Genomic DNA, 13,164 nt, shown 5'->3' with positions numbered 1-13,164 from the left:
ACACACACACACACACACACACACACACACAATGAAGCTCCCAAAGTTATGTGTGTAAACAAATGTTTTTTTTTTGGGGGGGGGTGTTAAACTGTAATAAATATTGCAGAGAGCAAGCAGTTGGACACAACTGAGTGCCCAATTTCTCCATCTTGGTGTCTATAATCTTCTCCTAACAGAGGAAGCTCCAGAACACCCTGAGCTTATGTGGCAGATGTGGGGCTGAAGCATTGAGGAGGAACACAAGGCCACTGCAGAGAAAGAGCGAGCACACAGGAGGAGAAAAAGGAGAGAAATGTTGGCTTCTTATATTGATATTAGTTTTATCATTTGCAAATGGGAGGGAGCAGCAAAGACAATCTGCTGCCTGTGACACTCTGCGTTGGCACTGTTGTGAAAACAGCAGCAGAGAAAACCCATGGTCAGTACTGCCTCAAACAAGCCTCAAGCTGGGGAATGGGCAGAAACATGGGCTCAGTCATTGTTGATGAGTGTGCAAAGACGTGGGGCACTGTGACAACTTCCAATTTTTCAGTGCAGAGTAAACTTGTACAATGCCATCTAGTGCTGCCTGTCAGAAGCCACCTGCCCACATCTGGGGGGGGAAGGGACTTGGTTTGCACATGGTTGCAACTTGTCAAACCCAGACACAGCTCAACTTCAAAGCTGTGCAAAGGTCAGGTCAGTTCACATGGCTGCACTGGTGACTCCTTTCCAATCCCTTCTGTAGTCTCTATATTTCAGGCTGAAGGCTGAGCTTTTGCACAGCCGACATGGTGACATGTCATCCATGCCACTTAAAGGTAAAGGGTAAAGGTACCCCTGACCATTAGGTCCAGTTGCGGATGACTCTGGGGTTGCGCGCTCATCTCGCTCTATAGACCAAGGGAGCCAGTGTTTGTCCGCAGACAGCTTCTGGGTCATGTGGCCAGCATGACTAAGCCACTTCTGGTGAACCAGAGCAGCACACGGAAACGCCGTTTAACTTCCCGCTGGAGCTGTACCTATTTATCTACTTGCACTTGACATGCTTTTGAACTGCTGGTGGGCAGGAGCTGGGACTGAACAATGGGAGCTCACCCCGTCGCAGGGATATGAACTGCCAACCTTCCAATCGGCAAGCTCTAGGCTCTGTGACTTAGACCACAGCACCACCCACATCCCTATCTATTCCACTTGTTGTTGTTGTTTAGTCGTTTAGTCGTGTCCGACTCTTCGTGACCCCATGGACCAGAGCATGCCAGGTACTTCTGTCTTCCACTGCCTCCCACAGTTTGGTCAGACTCATGTTTGTAGCTTCGAGAACACTGTCCAACCATCTCGTCCTCTGTCGTCCCCTTCTCCTTGTGCCCTCAATCTTTCCCAACATCAGGGTCTTTTCCAGGGAGTCATCTCTTCTCATGAGGTGGCCAAAGTATTGGAGCCTCAGCTTCACAATCTGTCCTTCCAGTGAGCACTCAGGGCTAATTTCCTTAAGAATGGATGTGTTTGATCTTCTTGCAGTCCATGGGACCCTCAAGAGTCTCCTCCAGCACCATAATTCAAAAGCATCAATTCGACTGGCATTTCAACCAAAGCACAACAGGGGCAGAACTGCAGTTTCTGCATTTGCAAGAAGAGTCGAGCAGCCATCTCTGCTTGTAGAACTGCTCCTATTGGTTTATCCCATTCCATCTGAGTTGGAAGAGAGATGGCAGGCAACTCCTGCTGTCCAAGATGTAAATATGAACCCGGGCACCGTCCCAATAAATTCTCAGTCACCACAATACCTTTGCATCTTCATCCAGAACTTTACCCAAAATCTAAACACAGCTACAAGCTATCTTCGCACATGTCAAAGTGTATGATTGAAAGAGTGTACACTTGTTGATTTGCACAGTTCAAGGTACACAGTTGGAGGTCTGTGCAAGGGGAAATTAAATGGATAAACTATAATCAAATATTATGATGCTTTATTCCGCTGCTGCTGCTAACTGAAATTATCTTCCCTTACCCCAACTGGGTTCACACACAAATTCTCTTCCTTTCAAATGCTAATCCCTACCAGACATGGACTTACAATTACAAATTCATAGGCATCTTTCCCAGGAGCAGGAATTGTTTTGCCCCATAATAACCTCTAAAATGAGGTCTTAATAGAAATTCATTCACAGTCACTGGTAAAGCTTCATTAGCCAAAGAGAAAAGACAGGGCCGGCAGCAGTGGTCCCTAACCACTCTAGGGAAAAATTAATTCAAATTACTTTGTGAAGTAACAAGGCCAGATAATGTGTTTCCTTTGCAGGATTATTGTTTTTTTCACATTCTAATGTGCTTGTAGATTAGGTTGCTGTACTTTATCCTGCAGTGGTCCACAGTGACAAGGCTGGGAACTAGTAGCATCATTGCCCTCTCGGAAAACTTGTTTCAACATGACTTGTGTGATAGCAGGCTGATATAACACTGAAGGTTTCTTCTTTCTTCTAGCAATCTTTCCAATAGCAGTGGCTAGTCTCGGCCAGAGAGCTGAGATCCAAAAAGAGGGAGGGTCTGTGAGTCTACTGATTGCCACTAGTAGGTGATGCTCAAGGAAGGTGGAGCAGCGAGGGGCCGGCCAAGTCTATGCCTTGCAAAGGAGATGTCTGGTCTCCAAAGTAATGCTTTATGAGATCTTATGATGTCTTTGGTTGAAGCCAATACATTCATAGTGTTCTGTCTTTGCAAAAGGTTTCTAGGCTTTTATATATGGTGCTGGCTTAATCATAGAGCCAGAGGCAGGGTTGTAGTCCATCTAGTCCATCCTAGAGGCAAGAAATTCAGGTTTAGAGCATCCTGTTGACTGTGATATTGGGTTACTGGAAGGTAAGGTCAAAGCTGAAGACAACTCACATTGGGAGAGGCTATGGAAAACAGATTTGAAATTCATGGCATGTTGTTCACTGAAAGAAAATTATATGAAAATGGTGTATCGGTGGTATTTGACTCCAGTTAAGTTAGCAAAAATGTATAGAATGAGTTCAGATACCTGCTGGAAATGTAAAGAAAAGGAAGGTACCTTTTACCATATGTGGTGGACGTGTAAAGGAATTTTTAAAAATTGGGACATTATATATAATGAATTGGAAAAAATGTTTAAAATAACTTTTGTTAAAAAACCAGAAGCCTTATTATTAGGAATTACAGGTACCGAGTTACCAAAGGACCAGAAAAGACTGTTTATGTGCACGACAACAGCCACACAGATCCTACTAGCCCAGAGATGGAAGGAAGAAACAGCCCCAACCAAAGAATAATGGCAAACCATAACTGGGAAGCTCAGAAATCAAGAGGACAATAACTTTTAAAAAGAATGGGAAAGTTTACAATTTATTTACAAGACCATTATAAGCAGTTTAAAACATTTGCAGGATTTTAATCACACTTGTAAATTAAAGGAAAGTATGGATAATTTGGAAGGATAAATCTTGGATATGCAGTTGTAAATATTATCACTAGGATCCATGGAAGAGATGGGAGGAAGTCAGGAGATTATGAGTAATCTCGATATTTGGATCTTGAATTGTTTTTTGTTGTATGTTTATATTTTTAAAAAAATATTTAAAAAGAAAAGCTGAAGGCAACTGAGTAGAGCAAATTGAACAACAAATATTGCAGGAAATGGTCTAGATAAGATGTCAAGAAGGCAGAGACCTGGAACCCTTCCACACTTCACTTGTGGGTTTGGCAACAGAATTGTCCAGTAAGCTCTCTTTAGAGTTTGAAGATTGGGCGATGCCTTGCCCATTTCCCAGTTCTCTGTCATTAGAAAGATGCTCTGAAGAAGCAGCTTGCTTTTGGGGGTTTCATTCACCTTGGAAAGGTCTTCCCATGTCAGACATTGGACTCCTTTCCCCTTGGAACCGCTGCCTTCATTTCTGGACGGCATGTATTCCCTTCACACATGGTTGTGTCAAATCCCTTAATTATATTGTACTCCTCATCCAAATAAATAAGAGTTAGCTCTTATTTATTTGAATTTCGGATAGAAAATAATGAATGAGATTTAACATCACCAAGCGAAACAGTGGGGAAGGATTGCAGGCCTGTGCTTCTGCTGGAGATGGTGGATGAGTGTTCTTAGCAACCTGCTTGCATTAACAGAGGCTGCTGGGGGCTGGCAGCACACAGGGATGATGTGGGCACATGGCAGGGACACAGAGAGGCAGCCAGGCAAAGGATCAAACTGGCATAGCCTCATGCTTCACTGCTGCTTGTGTGGTGTAGTGGTTAAGAGCGGTAGTCACGTAATCTGGGAAACCGGGTTCGTGTCTCCGCTCCTCCACATGCAGCTGCTGGGTGACCTTGGGCCAGTCACACTTCTGTGAAGTCTCTCAGCCCCACTCACCTCACAGAGTGTTTGTTGTGGGGGAGGAAGGGAAAGGAGAATGTTAGCCGCTTTGAGACTCCTGAAGGAGAGTGAAAGGCGGGATATCAAATCCAAACTCTTCTTCTTCTTCTTCTTCATCCCTTACTGATGGACTTCCCTCCACTCACTTCTATAAGCCAAGTTTGTTTCTGATGATTCTTTCACACCCTAGACAGATGAGCACTCGGCTCCCACCACCAGTTTCTGAAATGAACATCTGCCTACTACAAGCACATCCAGCGTAGTTTGTTTGTTTCTAAAGCGGGACACACAGAACCCCTAATAGAGCGACATGTTACTCAAAGCTTCCAGTGCCAAAATCGCTCCTTGCTCAATCACTCAGCCAGTGATTAAGAACAGCCCTACTAGATCAGGTCAATGTCCCAACTAGTCCAGCATCTCACAGTGAACAGCCAGGTGCCCCTGGGAAGCCCACAAGCAGGTCCTGGGCACAGCAACACTGCCGTGACTGGCTTTGAGAAACATGCTGCCTCTGACTGTGGAAGCAGAACATATCTATGTTGACTGGTAGCCATTGAAAGCCTTATTCTGCATTCCTTTGTCTAGGGCAGTAGTTCCCAGCTATGGGTCTGGAGACTCCAGGGGGTCCAGCGGACACATCCAGGGGGTTCTCATCCCTTGTCTCTCTCTAACTAAAGTTTTGTCATTTTGGCATGGTAATATCACAGGTTTATGGTCTGTTTTAGTGCTAGGTGATTTTTCAATATATTGGCCAAAATCGGTTTTGAAATCACACCGCGATAATGATTTTGACCTGGCAATGTGCAGCAATATATCACTCCTCACGCGAGGGAGAGCAAGGCAGCTGATTTCAAGGTACCGCTGATATCGCACTATAATCTCATACAATAACGCTGCTGATCTGAGCTGCCTTCCCTCACACTGAGGGGAAACCGGGCAGCTGATTGCCCTCACTTCAAGGCACTGTGGCACTACCTTCCCCTGGCACTGAGGTGCAGCAGCTTTTCTCAGCCAGCAGAAAAGTAGCAGTAGCCACAGTGGACATGTATCTTCGCTGGCTGCCCCTCTGAGGTGGCTTGATGCACACACACACACACCCATATCCATTACCTCCCACCAGCGGCATTGCACAAGCCTGTAGCGCCCAGGGCGGGCAGGCGTGAACACAGGGAGGGGGCAGGGCACCCCACCTGCCCGATCTTCATGACTGCTCCTTCCCTCATCCACAGGCCTGATCTCCAATTTCTGACATTTTGATATATCAGAATATCGCAATGTTTAGCTGCTGGTAGATCATGATGTCAAAAACCAGATATCGCTCAGCCCTAGTCTGGGTTTGTTTGTTTTTAGTATACCTAAATCCTTTGTTTATTAGGGGCTACACCCCATATTGGGATGCGGGTGGCGCTGTGGGTTAAACCACAGAGCCTAGGACTTGCCGATCAGAAGGTCGGCGGTTCGAATCCCCATGACAGGGTGAGCTCCTGTTGCTCGGTCTCAGCTCCTGCCAACCTAGTAGTTCGAAAGCACACCAAAGGTGCAAGTAGATAAATAGGTACTGCTCCGGCGGAAAGGTAAACGGCATTTCCATGCGCTGCTCTGGTCACCAGAAGGGGCTTAGTCATGCTGGCCACATGACCCGGAAGCTGTACACTGGCTCCCTCGGCCAATAAAGCAAGATGAGTGCCGCAACCCCAGAGTCGTCCGCGAGTGGACCTAACGGTCAGGGGTCCCTTTACACCCCATATTGTTCAAAAAATTGCTTTGCAAAGGTAACTACCATAGAGTTATCAAAATTTTCAAAAGTAGGGGGTCTGTGGCTTGGCTTTTGAAAAATAAGGGGTCCTCAGTAATTAGCTAATTGGGAAGCATTCATCTAGAGCAGTGGTGGCAAACCTTTGGCACACATGCCAGAGTGGGCACTCAGAAGGCCCACTCTTTGGGCACGGGCACCATAGCCCCAGCAGGGCCGTTTCTGGGGGCTGGCAAAATGGGCAGGTACTCTCTCCCATGCCACTGCAAGCGGGAAACACTCCCTAGAGCGTGGGCCACCCACAGCAGCATTGGGGAGAGTTGTGTGCCCACCAACCAGCTCCCCCACACTACAATTTAAAACAAACAGACTGAGCAGGTAAGAGGCAGGTGGCTATTTAGGTTGTTAGCTGTTATGAAGATAATAAGCAGAAGGTGGATGCACACATGAAATAAAGCCAGCCAGGTACTGCTAGTTCCCAAGCAAGTTCAGCCTCCAAAATCGGTATCAGTACCTCTAGCCAACCAGCTCCAAAAATTTAGAATGGTAGCATTCTCTTGCAGGAGAAAGTATTCCGATTTTATCTTGGTTGTGGTCAGTGCTTCTCTTCAAGAAGGACATTGCAAGAAATCTGTTCTGAGAGGGGCAGTAGTTACACCTTTACTGAAGAAGCCACCTCTCGACTTGGTGATTTTGGAAATTACAGACCAGTTTCAAATCCAACAGTTTTGGCTAAAATGGTTGAGCAAGGAATGATTCCATCTCTTTATGACTTAGGGTTGACTTAGGGCTCATCCGCTTGACCCGCCACTTTCCCCAGGGGGGAACCCACTGTTTCCCTCTGGATCAGAGCAAAGTCAAGTGGGTTTTCTGTGAAATGATGTTTATCCTGATTTAGAGCTGAATAACAGGTTGGAAAGGCAAAACCTCCTGGACCTGTGCTTTTCCTTCTCTAGGTGACCTATGTGGTCTGACATATACCTTCTTTCAGCTGATATTATCCTTTAATATAGGGGTAGCCAACATGGTACTCTGCAGATGCTACTGGATTATAACACTTCTAACCTCTGCCTATTGGTCATGCTGGTGGGGTTGGGAGTCCAGCAACATCTGGCTGCCCCTGCCTACACCAATAGCCTGCCTTTCCTTCATCACGGAACTCAAGGTTAGCATTCATGGGGCTCTTAGACAAACTCTCATCAAACAGATAATAATAATAATAATAATAATAATAATAATAATAATAATAATAATAATAACAACAATAATAGTATTTATACCCCACCCATCTGGCTGGGTTTATTTATTTATTTCTATTTATCTGTATGTGTGCATGCAGACAATCATTATTATCCCATATTAAATTGCCATGTTGGCACTTTGCGATAAATAAGTGGGTTTTGGGTTGCAGTTTGGGCACTCGATCTGTAAAAGATTCGCCACCACTAGAGTGTTCCCTTTCTCTTGCTCAATGAGGCCACCCTGTGGCAGAGAAAATGAGAGACATAAATGGGAGGATAGACTGTAGTTCAAACCATTACCGTTGGAGAAACAACATCATTCAAGCCACCTCTGTCCTCCTTGGATCTCTGAAAATTAAACAGGTGAGGAAACTTAATTTATCTTCTCCCTCACATCCCCATTCCGGCTTTATTTGTTCACGTTGCAGGTGGAAGCCAAAGAGGAATTGTTGGGAATAAAGCAGAGTGCAAACACTCTTCGCTTCCTTAGTTTAGCAAAATAATGTTAAATAGTTCCTACATGTTTCGCAGAAAGCAGGAATCATGTGGCACTAGAGAAATATGGAGCAGCACCTATCCAGAACCAACCTGGTGGCACAAAGGCAGCTAGATGGTGTGCCTGTCTTGGGTCTCTGTGTCCTGGTTTGGTCGAACACAGACATGCAGCCTGAATAATTTCTCTATGCCTGGTAAGAACTTGTAGAATGGCCCTCATCTCCCCCATTTTGAAAAACTGGATTATTTTCTGATGTCTTCTTTTAGTTTCTTTAAGTCCCTTTGACTATGCCAGGGAGGAGGAACCTATGGCCCAGCCCAGATTTTTGGGGGCCACAACTCCCATCCCCCCGACTATTGTGGATACCGGCTTGGGCTGATGGGAACTGGATCCTAGCAATATCTGAAGGTCCACAGATTCCCCATCCTTGGATTACACCCATGTCTCTGGCTGTCTGGCATAAGACAAGGCAGCATGTCATAGGGATACACACCAGATTCAGTGAAACTCTGCATCCCAAACCCAACTAGCCCAATTCAACCTGTTTTTAAAGGTATTCTTTCACAAAAGGTACCCCTGGCAGTGACGCTACCATTCCTCCATCACTTTCCATTATGGAGGTTCAGGAATGCAGCGGCACCAGCACTGTCTGAGGAGGACTGAGGATATTTGAGTGTCAACAGTGATAAATGCATTCAGAAGGGTCATCTGCAAAACCCCTAAATTGGTTAAGGTTTGTAAGTTTTCAAGCTCCACCTACCACTAATCCTGATGAGAACTAAAAGCCTGATTTTTGAAAGACAAGTAAGGAGAAAGTTCCGGATTTCTGCATTTGACACCAGGTGTCTGCTAAACAGGCCTGTCCTGGCAGGTTTCAGCCATGAAGGTTCTGAGATCTGTTCCTCCACATATATCGCCTCAGAAAAGCTGGTGGTGGCATGGATGCATTAGCAGCCATTAATTTCCCCAGCAGCCACCCAGATCAATGTCTGAAAGGCAGCCATCGACTTCATTCCCCCCCCCTTTTTTTTCTTTTTAGACCAGAGAGCTGATTGTCAAAACATTACATCCAAGTCACTTCCATAATGAAGCTGAAGGGGGAGGGAAGAACCCATCAGAAGGCAGTGAAATGAATCTAATCGCCTCCACTTCCATTCAACGAGCTCCAGTTCCACGCTGTTGTTCCCCTTACAAGTGCACTCAAAACCCCAGCAAGTGCCTAACAAAAGGTTTCCTCTCCCCTTTGGTATCTGTTAAACAAGCTCTTTCTTTGCCACCCGGCATCTGCTTAGCAGTGGCAACGGGCTCCTTGCATTACCATAAGAACACTGGGGTGGGATTTGGCCCGGCTACTCAGGCAAAAGCACCACAACAACTGGTCTGATTGCCTCCATCAAAAAAAGAAACCAACACACACAGAGAGAGAGAGAGAGAGAGAAGAAAGAAATGAGACAGAGGCACATAACTGCTTTAGTCCTTGTGCTGCTGGCCAAAGCCCAAGTGAGCAGCTGCAGGTACCGGTGGAAACTCTGCACAAGTTTATGCACTGATGCTTTTGCAGGCAGGATGGCAGTGAGAAGTTAGACAGAACAGGTTTTTGCATGGAGTCCAACAAGTATTTATTCTTATTTTTAATTTAGTTCAAAATTGATAAACAGCTTGATCAAAAATTTCTCCCAAAGGTGTGCAAATGTAATTATAGATGACACTTGGCTAAAACCCAGAAACCAATTAAAAGCAATCCACAAACCAAGGGTGCATAAAATCATCATCATTAACATCAAAGATAATATCAACAGAACTTTAAAAACACATGTAAGCAACTGAATCAAGTGTCTAGATAGGCTTGCCAAAACAAAAATGTTTTCTGCAGAGTATGGTGAGGGTACCTGCCTAAATGTGACTATCTTTGAAGGATGCAACCCTCTAAAGGGAGCTTCTTACCTTTGAAAAACAATGAGAGACAGATTGATGGCAAGTCCTGAGAACAGACAGCAAGTGATGAAGACAAGGGGGGGGGATTGGATTTTTCTCAAGTGGGGGCTGGGAACAAGCATTCCGTTGGGGGATTGCCCCGGCCTGGGAGAGAAGAGAAGGGCAGACCTCCAGGACCAAAGAGCCTTTCTGATTAGAAAATCATAAGCTGCCACCACTTTGCCCTGCTGAGAAATAGCGTACAAGTCCCTATAGACAGATTCTCAGGCCATGTTTAACGAACTGATAATTGAAGCCCCTTTGACAAACGGCAGGGCAACCCCTGGGGAGCTGTGGAAATGTCAGCTCTGCCAGGATCCCACCAGTCACCAACAGAATTGCAATCACATGCAAAGGCAACAGAGCACAACCTGTTTAGGGTTAGGGAGGCTTAAGCCGGTGATGTCCAAGTTCTGCAGTTTGGGGCAGGAGGGCTGGATGCCTTTGTTCCTGAGATCAATGGGTGAAATTAGAAATTCAGAATATAAAGTGTGCACTGAGAGCCAAAGGAAGAGAACAGAACAGAATAGCATTTATTGCATTAGTTCATAAACCATATCAGGAGAAAGCCAAAGGGGAGCCAAATGGAGTTAAATTGGTAGAGTAGAGGATGGGAGGGTGGTGGTTAAAGTGGTGGAGCTTCATGGTCCAGCACTAGGGGAGTGGGCAGAGAGCAGGCGGAGGCAGGGCTGGCATGCATCCCGGGGCGGGGCACACATCCTGGGGGCGTGGCACGTTGCCTGCAGGGGTGTGACACCCAGCACTGGTGGGGGGGCAGCCGTGATGGCACCTCACCAGGATCACACTGCCAGGGGCGGTGTGCTCCCCCCGCACTCCTCTTCCTCCACCAGTGCTTCCATGCTATGTTGCAGGTGAGCTTGCCACTCAGTCTGAGAACATGGTCTGGATCAGGGCATCCCAAACTGTGGTCCACATGGGGCCCATGGGGGCAGAGGGGGACTACTGGATTAGGTTATACCAGGTCAGATGCCTGCACATCTGCAAGAATTTTTTTAGAAGGACAGGGAAAAGTAAAACATTAAAAGTTGGGGGCAGACTAGTTGAGAGAGAGAGAGAGAGAGAGAGAGAGAGAGAGAGAGAGAGAGCACTCTTGTACATCTTGCTTCACATATCAGGTACTACAAATGGTATGAAGTTACTCACTGAGTCTGGCGATAGGAGGAATATTTTGGCACAGGGTAGAAGTGGGGGACAGGGCTCTTTCCTGTTTCACTTCAGTCGGCAAAATGGGATGGGCTGCCCCTGTTGTGTACACATCACTTTTGCTACCTGTGCATATATTGGAGATCTGTTGTTGCCTAGGGCAGGAGTTCCCAAACTGTGTGCTCCAAGGCCCTTAATATCCTGGAGCCAGCACTAGTCAGTATACCCATGGAACTTTAAAGGAGCCTCCCCTGAGAAGTTCAGTCTACCTGGATATCCATGGTGGCATCTGCCTGTTTTATTTTCAGCACCTTGGACTGAATGAAAAATTTACCATAAACTGAGGTGCTCAGAGGGACAGGTGGAAGCAAGGGCCTTTGACAATCAACATGGAAAATGCTCTAACCTCCCAGCATCATATTTGCCCATTTCTAGCACCTGCCCTCACCCACCGCAGATGCATCAGGTATGGGACAAGTCCAGGCATCTGAGCTCTCCATGAAGCAAGCACTTCCCATTTTGTTGCTTCACGCATTGTACGAAAGAGTCCTGAGAATCGGTTCCTATTTGTCCAGAAAATGGAATGTTATCATTTTCTTTTCACCCTCTCTTTATTAGCCAGCCAATTTGTCTTGAATAGAAGCAGTGTATAATGCCAATTCTTTCGTATTCTAGATTCACCCAGGAAATCACTCGCAATTTCTCCCTAGGGCCTGGTGGTGGTTCACAGCAGCTTTTGTCCTTCCGTGAGAATAAGCACAGCGAGGCAAGATAACTGGCAGGTCTCTGTCCGGCATATGGCAAGAGGGATGCACTAAGCAGATCGGAAAGCAATAAATTGCCCGTTCCCATTGCAAAGCCTGTATACTAATGAGGAGATGCAGCACTTTGCGTCATTATGATTGGGAATGATTGGAGGCGAGGAGCCTAATTTAATGCATGACTATAGCAGCTCCATTAATGAAACAGATAAGGAAAACTGAATGGAAATTGACACTGTCAGTTCAAATTGTCCTTAACCCACCTACTTTGTCTCAGTATAATAAAAATTAGGAGGGTTGGGGGGGGAGCTTCTTTGCTTTTAAAAAACAATTTGCTTGCATAAGAACATAAGATCCCACCAGGACCAGACGAAAGGCCTGTCAAGTCCAGCATTCTGTTCCCACAATGGCCAACCAGATACCTATGGGAAACCACAAGCAAGAGTCGCCATCCATTCTTTTCCCCAGCAACTGGTGATGCCTCTGACTCTGGAGATAGTATTTATCAGTCATCATGACTAATGCACTTAAACAGGTATCAGGTATAAACGCAGTATAAATTCAGCAAACACGTGAGCCGTCAAGTTCCTAGTGAAGGAGCTTCATCTGTCAAATTCAGAAAGGCATCCCTTCTTGAGATAGTAGTCTCTCAATGGGCACCATAGCATTCCCCAGGCACCAAACCAAGTTCTTCCTTTCATGGTAAGTGAAAGTTCTGTAACAAGGGTGTGGGCAAGCACAAAACTAAATCACTTGGCTATTTTTCTCTAGCCTATAGGTGAGGCATTGCCTGTTTTTATTATCAGTCACAACCAGACCCAACCAAACCAAACAGATATTTTTATACCAATATCCCAACCCAACCACTCCAAGTATGCTTTGCAGTCCTTCCTAACAGACTTGTTCAGACAATCTGGATTATGTGGAAGTACAGTTACAGTAAAATCTTTGGCAAAAAAAGATGGCATGGAGACGGTGTTGATGTTTTTTTAAACCTTTATTTAGAAATATCCTTCATATAGTCATTATATATATCTTGTTACTGTTCCAGTAACAAGAAGCCGAAAGCACCAGCCTGAAGATGACGAGTGAGACCTCGTCGAAACGTCGCACAGACACCCCGACTCTTACACGGGAAGACACCCGAAGACACCAAAACCTGCATATATATTTATATATATATATATATATATATATATATATATATACATACACATTACAACAAATGTGTTTTCAAAGTAGCACATCACCTTGTGGGCTTTTACAAAGGTAATCAGAATAAAAATGTACCAAGTCTGGTTATACTTTACTTCTGCTGTAAAATGCAGGGGAAAAACAACAACAAAAGGGGGCAAAAAGAATCCATCACACAGTACGACACTGACTTGAAAGTGCTGCTTCTTCGGAAC

This window comes from Podarcis vaucheri, assembly GCF_965113315.1.
Source record: "Podarcis vaucheri genome assembly, chromosome: 6".
Lineage (NCBI taxonomy): Eukaryota > Metazoa > Chordata > Lepidosauria > Squamata > Lacertidae > Podarcis > Podarcis vaucheri.
This window is presented reverse-complemented; position numbering follows the sequence as displayed.